Source organism: Tursiops truncatus, chromosome 15, assembly GCF_011762595.2.
Source record: "Tursiops truncatus isolate mTurTru1 chromosome 15, mTurTru1.mat.Y, whole genome shotgun sequence".
Taxonomy (NCBI): domain Eukaryota; kingdom Metazoa; phylum Chordata; class Mammalia; order Artiodactyla; family Delphinidae; genus Tursiops; species Tursiops truncatus.
Window position 1 is genome coordinate 16584021 of NC_047048.1, and position 11448 is coordinate 16595468.

Below are 11448 nucleotides of genomic sequence, written 5' to 3' on the forward strand. Positions count from 1 at the left end.
CCGTGTCCTAACCACTGGACCACCAGGGAAGTCCCTGAATTTGAGTTTTTAAAGGAAGTCATTTTAAAGAAAAATAATAAGATTGAGTACAGGCAGTTATGGATATGGTAAAAGTCCTGAATGTGGATTCAGAATTGAATGTTAGGAAACCCAGAGCCGGTCGGTGACTGAGAGCCCTTTACTTGCTCTGCCAATGTCCCTCCCAGCCTGGCCGAGCCCGCCATTGCTTCTCCCAGACCTCGTGGCCAGTCAGTAACAGAGGTGAGACCCTAGCAGCCATCGGAGGGGCTGGATGGGTGGTGGCGGAGGCACTGCAGCCTGGGAGACCCTCCAGATCCTGCAGAGCTCCTGGTAGCAAGCAACAGAAACCAGCTGAGACTGTTTGCTTCAAAGAGATTCACCAGAGGGGGAGCCAGGCCCAGAGGATCACAGGAGAGGGCTGAGGTGGGTTTGGAAAACCAGCAGGAAGTGAGGAGAAGGTCTGAGCACAGGTGGCCGTGCTCAGACATTCCCAGCCCTGCCATCAGGCCACTGGCTTGACCCTCAACTGTCCCTCCCAGGCCCCACACCCACGCCCAGGCTACCTGGGTGTTGGGGAGAGCGTTCTCCCTATACGGGAAGCAGGGCCAGGGCCCTCCAGTGTCCCGTCGCTCATGGCTCCTCCCATGTGAGTAAGGGTCACGGGCTGTGGACTGCCCCCTCTCCCAGGCCTCCCCACCCCTGACCGGGCAGCCAGGTACCCCTCATCGCCAGGCCTAACTCCTGCTCTGCCCTGGCCTTACTTGGAGCTCCTTCTCTGCTCTGGGCCTCAGTCCACTCATCTGCTGAGTGGGGGTGATGGGGCCCAAGCAGATCAGTGGTTTTTAAATTACCCCAAGGAACTAATTCAGAGATTTGGCAGACAGTGGATGTGTTGAGGCAAATAGGAGATTTTGAGGGGCGTCTGTTGACCCAGCCTTTCTCTTGGACAAAATAATTGTTATAATTTATTTTTACCATGAAAGATAATGGTATATCTGAACTCACAAATCAAGTTTATGCTGATTGAAAAAAAATGTTTATGCTGATAAAAGGCTGCTTTTTATCTGTTTCATGTATGTGGGCCTGCTGGCAGAATTTCAACCATTTACCTCCCCCTTGCTCTCTGAGCCAGTCATGCTGACCTTCCTGCCCCATCCTCCCCAAACAGGCCAGGCTCATTTCTGCCCATGGGTCTTTGCACTTGCCTTTCCATCTGCTTGGAGCCCTTCTCCCATGTCCTCACATGGTCCTCTCCTTTTGTCATTCAGCTCCTCAAGTAATCTTGTCCCGCTCCCAGTCACCCTGAATCCGGTCACCGGTCATCATAACACGGATTTTTATGCATTTGGTGTTTATCGTTTGTCTCTCCTCTAGATCGTGAGCTAGTTCCCCCTTCATCTCTCTCCCTCCAGGGCCTGGCATTGATCTTGGCACAGAGTAAGTGCTCGGTAAGTATTGTTGAATGAATGAATTAAAAGAGAGCTGACGACAAGCATGTGAGCCCCGAAGTGAAAAGTTCCCCGTGGCCCTTGCAGTCCTAACACGTGGTCACACATCCAGTCTGAGAGAAGCACTGTCTAAGAGAAGGGTTGCAATCTGGTGGCCCACTGCAGTGTTTAATTTTTTTTTAATTGTGGTTAAAAAAAAAAAACATGTAACAGAAAGTTCACCATCTTAACCATTTCTAAGTGTACAATTGAGTAGTATTAAGTATATTCACCTTGTTGTACAACAGATCTCCTGAACATTTTCACCTTACAAAACTGAAACAACTCCCCATTCCCTTTCCCCCAGCCCCTGACAACCACCAGTCTACTCTTTGTTTCTATGCGTTTGACTTTAGCTACCTCATACAAGTGGAGTCGTACAGTATTTGTCCTTCTGTGACAGGCTTATTTTACTCAGCCTCATGTCCTCAAGGTTCATCCATGTTGTAGCATGTGACACGATTTCCTTCATTTTTAAGGCTGAATAATATTCCATTCTATGTATACATAACATTTTGTTTATCCCTTCCTCTGTTGAAATGTCTATCCAAGTCTTTTGTCCATTTCTTAATTCAGTTGTTTGGTTTTTTGTTGTTGAGTTGTAGGATTCTTTATATATTCTAGATATTAACTCCTTATCAGATATATGATTTGCAAATATTTTCTCCCATTCTGTAGGTTGTCTTTTCACTCTGCTGATTGTGTCCTTTGAGGCACAGAAACTTTTAAGTTTGATGTAGTCCCTTTTATCTATTTTTGCTTTTGTTGCTGTGCTTTTGGGTGTGATATTTAAGAAATCATTGCCAAATCCAATGTCACGAAGCTTTTCCCCTTATGTTTTTTTTTCTGGGAGTTTTATAGTGTTAGGTGTTTAATCTATTTTGAATTAATTTTTGTATATGGTGTTAGGTAAGGGTCCAACTTCATTCTTTTGCAAGTGGATATTCAGTTTTACCAACACCATTTGTTGAAAAGACTATCCATTCTTCATTGAATGGTCTTAGCACCCTTGTTGAAAATCATTTGACCATATAAGTGAGGGCTTCTTTGTGGACTCTCTATTTTATTCCATTGGTCTATCTGTCTGTCTGTCTTTATGTCAGTATCACACTGTTTTGATGACTGTAGCTTTGTAGTAAGTTTTGAAATCAGAAAGTATGAGTCTTCTAAAATTTGTTCTTCTTTATCAAGATTGTTTTGGGGGACTTCCCTGGTGGCGCCGTGGTTAAGAATCCTCCTGCCAATGCAGGGGACATGGGTTCGATCCCTTGTCCGGGAAGATCCCACATGCCTTGGAGCAACTAAGCCTGTGTGCCACAACTACTGAAGCCCACATGCCTAGAGCCCATGCTCTGCAACAAGAGAAGCTATTGCAATGAGAAACCCACACACTGCAATGGAGAGTAGCCCCCGCTCGCTGCAACTAGAGAAAGCCTGAATGCAGCAATGAAGACCCAATGCAGCCAAAACTAAATAAAATAAATAAATTTATATTTAAAAAGAAAAGATTATTTTGGCTATTCAGGGTCCCTTGAGATTCCACATGAATTTTAGGATGGATTTTTTTCTATTTAATTTTTAAAAATTAGTTGCTGTACTAGTTAGATTTGACTGAGACCTGACTATAATAGATCAGGCAAATAATAGTCTAATTCTTTGTGCAAATTAGAGAAAGATACCCTTTTCTCCACAGACTTTATTTCCCCCTGTTGGAAAATTGTTGTGATATGCTGATTTTGTTCAAATAAGACATTCCATTATTGTATTCCAGAAAATGGTCACATGCACATATAAATCTGCCATGTCCACCACGTGAATATGTCCTGTGAGGCAAGCAGCCCCTGGTCCAGGGAGGTGTGCCAGCTCCACAGCATCACCGAGGACCCAGCTTCCTTCTACATTTCCTAGTCACCATCTTCAACTCTTACCTCCATCCTCAGAGTCACAAGATGGCTGCCAGTGCTCACATCTGTGTTCCAGCAGGAAAAAGTAGAGCTGGGAGGGGCAAACTGGATGCCTCTCCCACCAACTCCAAGCCCCCATTCCAGATTTTATGCATCTCCACTCAGGGAGACCACAGCTTCTATTTCACTAGCCAATCCTAACTTCAGGGGAGGCCAGGAAATGCATTTTTTTAACGTGATCATATCTTCAAATCAGAGTTCTGTAACTAAGGAAGAACCAAGTAACGAGAGGGCCACTATGGGTTCCCCACTGTTGCCAACATGAAGAACACAGGTAATTTCCATATGAAATTCAGTTCCAGCTTCTCCTGAAGATGTGACATGTCTGGCAAGGCTGGCTCTGCATTACCACGTGGCAACCACTGGCCAGAGCTGTGTAGGTCTTGCCCTGTTCTATTTTATTTTCAAAGTTTTAAAATGAAAATGTAATATGTTTTTAAAAATAGGTATTGCATTCCTGTGCTTCAAAATCCCAAAGGTACTAAAGGGTATACAGTGGAAAATTTCACCTCTTACCTCATCCCCTGCCACTAAGTTCCTGACCCAAGGCACGGTGGGTGTTATGTTACCCAGAGATTTTTCTCACACATATAAGCAAATACATGAATGTGCATATCCTCCACCCCTCCTTTTTTACGTAAACGGTATAATTCTACATGATCTTCGTATGTTGTTTTTTTCATGTAACAATGTATTGGAGATTATTCTGTGCATATCCCAAAACTTTGCTCGTTATTTTTTTTTTTTTTTTTTTGCAGATTTGTAGTTTGACATTATATGGATGTACCTTACCTAGTTCTTTAGTGACAGACATTTAGATTGTTTCCAATAATTTACTTTGCACACATCGAGTTGCGGTAACGATTTTATACGTGGGAGTATCTCTGTATAAAGAATCCCTAGAAGTCGAGTCATTTGATCGAAATGAACGAGCAAGTGTGATTTTGATAGATATTGCCAAATTCCCCTTCGGGGGAGGAGGGCAATTGACACTCCCACAAGCAATATCCCACAGCGCCTGTCTCCCCACATCCTTGCCAACTCAGTGCTATATAACTCTTTAATCTCTTGCCAGACTGTCAGTTAAAAATTGACATCTAACTGTAGTTTTAATTTGCATTTCTCTTATTATAAGAAAAGATGAGCATCTTTTCATGTGTTTAAGGGTCATCTGTATTCTCTTTTCTGTGACCTGTCTGTGTCCATCACCATTTTTCTGAGTAGTCTTTTTCTTATTATTTCTAGGAACATTTTATATATTAGGAAAAGGAACTCTTCATCTATGACATGAGGAGCAAACATATTTTCCCAGTTTGTCACTTCTCTTTAAAAACAAAAACTTTCTGAAGTACAACATACACGGCAAACTATTAGATCAGAAGCGTGTAGCTTGAGGAATCTTCACAAAGTGGACCCACCTGTGTCCCCTGTTGTTTCTCACGTTTATCATCATTTATCCTAGGCTTTGCTGTGAGCAGTTTCATATTTTTACACAGTTGAGTGTATCAATCTCCTATTTTATGACTTCTAGGTTCTGTTGTCGTAGTTAGGCCTTTCCCACACTGAGATAAAAACATTTTCCTGACTTTATTTTAGCATTGTTGCTGTTTTATTGTTTCCACTTAAATCTTTAGTGTAATTTGTGCTGGTGTGAGGTATGATCTATGGAGCAGTCATTATTTTTTTTCTAGGTTGGCTAAACCGTGTCCCAATGCCATTTATGAAACAGTCCGTGTTTTCTGTCTATGGATTATGTATATAATCATATACTCTGAAATGTTGCCATATCTTGAACTAAATTCCCCGGGACTGGTTCTGGATTTTTGGTCCATTTGATAACATCTGTCTCTTCCTGGGCCATTTCAGTTGTTGATTCCTGATGTGGAGGGTTTTTGAGCACTTCTGTGCCATGTGGTTTACACATAAGAGCCTTGAGCCCTCAGAATTACTGTGACCTCCGTGACCTTGAACGAGCGACTTCATCTCTCTGCCGCAGTTTGTTTCTTTTCTTGGGGGGTGCCGAGCTGCACGGCTTGCAGGATCTGAGCTCCCCGACCAAGGATTGAACCTGGGCCCTCGGCAGTGAGAGTGTGGAGTCCTAATCACTGGACCGCCAGGGAATTCCCTCTGCCTCAGTTTCTTCATCTACAAGGTCGGGATAATAATACGACTGACCTCATGGGTTGGTTGGGAGGATTAAATAACTTAATATATTATGTAAAGTGCCTAGAGCAGTCTAGGGCATATAAGACTAAGTGTGAACCTTTTTTTTTTTTGGTGGGGGGCTGTGCCGTGGGCATGTAGGACCTTAGTTCCCTGACCAGGGATCGAACCTGAGCCCCCTGCATTGGAAGCTCAGAGTCTTAACCACTGGACCGCCAGGGAAGTCCCTATTTTTATTATTTAAGGCCATGTTTAATCCTATTGGGGATGAGGAAGCTGAGACTTGGAGCCACGAAATGACTTTCCCGGGACCTTGCTGAGCGGCGGCACTCGTTCTAGAAGGGGCCCTGCCCGCTCCTGAGCCCCACACGCAGGGGCCTGGCCGCCTCAAGCAGACAGATTTCTCTGAGTTCCCATGGGTGGATGGGGCCCCCTCTTCCTCCCTCTCCCCCAGCCCCGAGGCTGTGGCTGATCCTCAGAGAGGAAATGTCACACGCGGCCCAGCTGCGGGGGGTGGGATGAGGCTTCACCCGGGCGGCTGCAGCACCAGCTCCTGTGTGAACAAACCTCGTGGGCTGAGGGGCCTGGAGCCTCCTCAGCAGCTCAGCCCCTCCCTGCAGGGCCTGCTAGTCTCTGCGGGGAACCCAGGTCTCCGCAGAGACGGGAGTTTTCTCCGGGCAGCCCCAAGTCCTTGAAAGAGACTCCCAGCCCACCACTCACCAGCTGTGTGACCTGGGGCGAGGCCCTGACCTCTCTGAGCCTCAGTGTCCTCATCTATCAAATGGCAGGTTGTAGGGAGACTCTAAGGGGAGGACGTGTGCAGAGCGGGATGGCATGGAGGGGCTGATCTGTGGCGGCCTGTTAATGTGAGACATCAAACAACGTGTTGTTTTCTACCACCTCCCCCAAAGGCAGCTGGAAATGGAGACAAAGAGCCAAACTGCCAGTTCAAAAGCCTGTGCCAGGTGTGCCACAGAGTGGACCAGGGAGGGGAGGCCAAGTGGGAGAACAGGGTTTCTCCTGCCAGCAAGAGGGCAAACGTACCCCATCCGGAAAGGGGCTGCGGAGGGGGAGTTTGAGATGCTGAGGAGCCGGTGGAGTTTTTCTTCCCTCCCTCCCCTTAGGGCATCCAGGGGCAAGGATGGGGTGGGAAGAGGGTGGAGGGAAGGGAAGGAACCACAGAAAGAGTCCCTCAAGGAGTGTGGGGTCTTTGAGAGACAGGGAGACCAACAACGCCTTCCTTGGCTGGGTTTGCTGGGCCAGGTCCCTACAAATCCAGCCCCACGAGCTGCCCTGCCAGGTTTGGCAAATAAAAATATAACGTTTGGGCCAGACTTACACTAAAACATTACTTGTTGGTTTTCTGAACTTCGAATTTAACTGGGTGTCCTGTATTTTATCCGACAAGCCTGCCCGTGGGTGTGAAACGGATGGGGCAGAGAGGGGAGGGGAGGGCGTTTCTGGGGGAAGGGGCAGGGGTATCCCAGGCCTATGCCTAGGGGTGATGCGACCTTGTAGCTGAGGGCTGCTGCCAACCGGGCGTCGAGCAGAGACTTCAGAAGCCTCAGCAACAGTGAACACGGAGAAGACAGCCTTGAAGCTGCAGGGGAAACCACAACGCTCCCACTCATCCTCGCCCCAGGGCAGATGGGAGGGGGCGGGGCAGAAGCACCAGCCGGGCCCCGGCGCAGTCCGACCTGTCCTCTCCCCCCGTGTCATCGGGCTCCTAGCCGCCCCTCGGTGGCCCTGTGGCCTGGGGTCCACGGCCCAGCCTAGAGGCAGGTGATGGGGGAAGAATCTCGTGACCACTGTCATAAAACGGCTGGGACTCAGAGTCTTCACTGTGACTAAAAATCACCAGCGTGGACCTGAACCCTGAACCCTGAACCCTGAACCCCTCTCAATTATATCATCAGAGCTAATGGGGTTCGGGGGCTCAGAGTCAAGAAAATTAGGTTCGGAAAACAAGTTTATACTGTTTTCCTCTGCTTCTGGATTCTGTGGTTTTCTCCTGCACGGAGTGCCTGTCATGGAGAGGGACACCCAGCCCCGGATCTGGGACAGAGGCGCAGCTGGGAGCGGGGCCTTGAGGGCGATGGGACAACCAGGGAGTGGCATGAAGGACGAGGTGGCCAGGGAAGTGCTCCCTGTGACCTAGACCTTGAGGTGGCCGGGGCAGGGGGTGGAGCCGGCCAAATGTGGACACTTGAAGGGGGTGCAGCTGCTTATTTTATTCCAACAGCCCTCATACAGCGTGGCCGTGGCCAGCTCTCCTTAAGTGCTTTATAAATAGTCATTCGGTTAATCCTCCTAAGAGTCCTTAGAGGTAGGACGACTGTTATCCCCACTTGGCCTGGAGGCACTGAGTTGCAGAAAGGTTAATTTAAGTGACTTGCACGAGGTCACGCAACCAGGAAGAGGCAGTCCCCCGCCCCCCGCAGGGTGAGCCCTGCCCTCCTGTTCAGCCAGTGCTGGGCCCCAGCCCACCGCCAGGGAGCTGGACTGTGGTTGTTCATCCAATAAATCAGATATGTGTTGAGATGTCCTTCAGGGTGGGCTCCGTGCTGGGCTCTGGGATTTCTTCTCTTGTAGCGCACTCAGTCCAGTGGGAGAGACAGACACAAACAATTGCAACCCAGTGTCCAGAACTCAGTGCCATAAAATGAGCCCATTTAATGAGCATTCACCTTGGGCTGGGCCCTGTCATAAGCACGTTGCCCAGTTTATTTCTTCATCTTTGAACAACCCCTTGAGATATCATTGGCCCCATTTTGTAGATCAGTGAACTAAGGCTTAGAGAGATGCAGTAATTTGCCTAAGGTCACAGCAAGCATATGCCAAATTTGGGACTCATTAGGGGAAGTTTAGGGTTCCATGGGGGCATATCCCAGAGGGCTTCCCAGAGGAGGTGCACTGCGCTTGAGTTGTACCAGAGAGGGGATTGGTCCAGTGGAGAGAAGGAGGAGGGTGATCCAAACAAAGGAAACCACCTACAAAGGCCTGGAGGCTGAGCAGCCTGGCAACCTGGGGGAGCTGCACGCCATTCTCAGGGGCTCTGGCTGGCTGGTCTGGAAGGACAGGATGAGGCCCAGGCAGGGACCTAGCAGTGTTGGTTCTGATACTGATCATGGAGGGGAGGGCCAGGGGAAGCCAGCAGGGCAAAGAGGAAGGATTGTGTAGTGAGTCTGGGCGTGGACTCGGGCCACAGGCTCCCTGAGTTGGATTCCCTGCTGTGTCTCTGGCTGGCTCTGTGACTTTGGGCAAGTCACTTCCCCTCTCTGAGCCTCAGTTGCCTCATCTATCAAATAGGGACCATAGTACCTCATGGGTTTTTATGAGGATTAAATGTCTTAATTGATGCAAAGGGCTTTGAGCAGGGCCTGGCTGAAGTCAGCACTCCAGAAGTGTCAGCTGTTATTAGCGCTGAGGTTGCGTTTGCCTGATAGGTTCACTGCTTTCAATTAGGTTGAGGGAAGACAGTAGTGGTTATAGGGCCAGGTGCCCGCAGCCACCCTGCCCACATCTCAGGACCCCGCCTCACCAGCCCCACCACCGAGCCTCCACCACACTTGGGGCCAGAACCCACTGTGGGAAGCACTGGCAGCCCTGGCTGGGGACGCATGGGGACAGCATAGGCTCCTGGCAGTCGGGGGAGGGGTGGAAACGAAGAGAAGTGGTGACTAAGACAGAACCCGAAATGCACTCACACAGAGAACGCCTCCAGGGGGTGGCTTCTTTCATTCTGGCTCCCTCAGTGACTCATGCGGGGGCCAGTACGAAAGATGTGGGGCACAAGGGGTTGATGCGTGTCCCTCCCAAGAAGCTGGTGGTACAGTGGGCTATGGAGGGCTTGTGGTTTCTCCCAGATTCTGGAGTTTGGGGGTGGGTAGATCCTGTGACTGAGAGGCCTGGAGTCCGAAAGACCTGGGTTTGAATTCCGGCTGTTACTTCGCAGCTGTGTGAACTTGTGCAAGGAACTTCCCCTCTCTGTGCTTCAGTTTCCTCACCTGTAACATCAGGCTAATTAAGTCCACCTCCCAGCACTAAACGCTTCCTATGGAGTCCTTTGGACTCCCCACCTCAAAGACTAGCAGTGGCTCCCCCTTGCCCACACCACATAGTGCAGTCTTCTGTTAGGGGAGACTTTGGACAAGAGGACAAGGAAGAGGCACGTTGGTGGAATATCTGCAGACACTGCACAGCCTTTATCTTATTTAAACCTCACACAAATCTATTTACAGCTGAGAAACCCACCCCCAAAAGTGCCCAGGCTGAACCCTGGTAACACAGATGAGTAATTTATAAATGTACCTTAGTTTGGCTCTCGGGCCTTTGGCATTCTCTGTCTTCAAAGTTACATTTATGTTACATTACCTTATTTTTATTTATTTATTTATTTTTTTGCGGTATGCGGGCCTCTCGCTGTTGTGGCCTCTCTCGCTGCGGAGCACAGGCTCCGGACGCGCAGGCTCAGCGGCCATGGCGCACGGGCCCAGCCGCTCCGCGGCATGTGGGATCCTCCCGGACCGGGGCACGAACCCACATCCCCTGCATCAGCAGGCGGACTCTCAACCACTGCGCCACCAGGGAAGCCCCATTACCTTTTTTGTACATATAAAATTGTAAAGGCACCAGGCCCTGACAGTTTCAAAGATGAATCGTCAGATAGCTGAAATTGATAAAAATAAAGGTAATTCCAATGTTGCTTAAACTATTCTAGGTCATAGAAAAAGATGGGAAAATCTCCATTTTATTTTTTAAATTTTATTTATTTTTGGTCTTGCTGTGAAGCTTTTGGGGATCTTAGTTCCCTGACCTGCGATGGAACCCGGGCCCCCTACAGTGAAAGCGTGAAGTCCTAACCACTGGACCACCAGGGAATTCCCTCCCTTTTATTTTATGAAGGCAGCATGACCTTAATATGAAAATCTGATAAACATAGTAAACCAGCAAACAAATTAAAACCATAAAAAAAGACATAACACAAGCCTATAAATTGTAGACCAATCTCTCTATGACTTGGATGCAAACATTCTAAATAAAATGCTAAAAAGTAAAATAAAATTGTATGTCGAAAGAATAACATGCTTTGAGCAAATAGAGCTTCATTTCGGGAATCCAGACAGGTTCAATATCAAGTAATTGATCAACGTAATTCTTTACATCACATTAAAGTCTAGTAACAATGTGATCATATCAATTGATGTCGAAAAGTTAGTTGAAAAAATTCAACAGCTTTTTCAAAAAAATTACTAAAAATAAATTTTAAAAAGGAATAAACTACTGAACTATGATTAAGGTTCTTGCCAAAAACTGACAGCAAACTTCATTGTAAATACTAAGGCTATTTCCCTTGAAATCAAAATAAAACAGTATTTTGGAGGGCCTATCGAACACACCAGGATTTAAAAAATGAAATCCTCACTATTGAAAAAGAAGGGATAAGATCATTTGATACTGTAAGAAATCATTGGTAGAAATAGAAAAAAGAAAAGATTTCATCTGCATTTATATTATCAGTGGATAAATTTAAGAGGGAAAATGCAGATCTCTATGAAGAAAAAAATGTGCAGAAGGACAAAGATAAAGAGTTAACCTCAGAAAATAGTATGACTTAAAACGTCAGAAAAACATGAATGCCCCACATGCAGCTCCCAATGCGGAGCTTTGAAAAATTAGATAACAGGGGGACTTCCCTGGTGGCGCCGTGTTTAAGAATCTGCCTGCCAACGTGGGGGGATGCGGGTTCAATCCCTGGTCCAGGAAGATCCTACATGCTGCAGAGCAACTAAGCCCGTGCACCACAACTACTG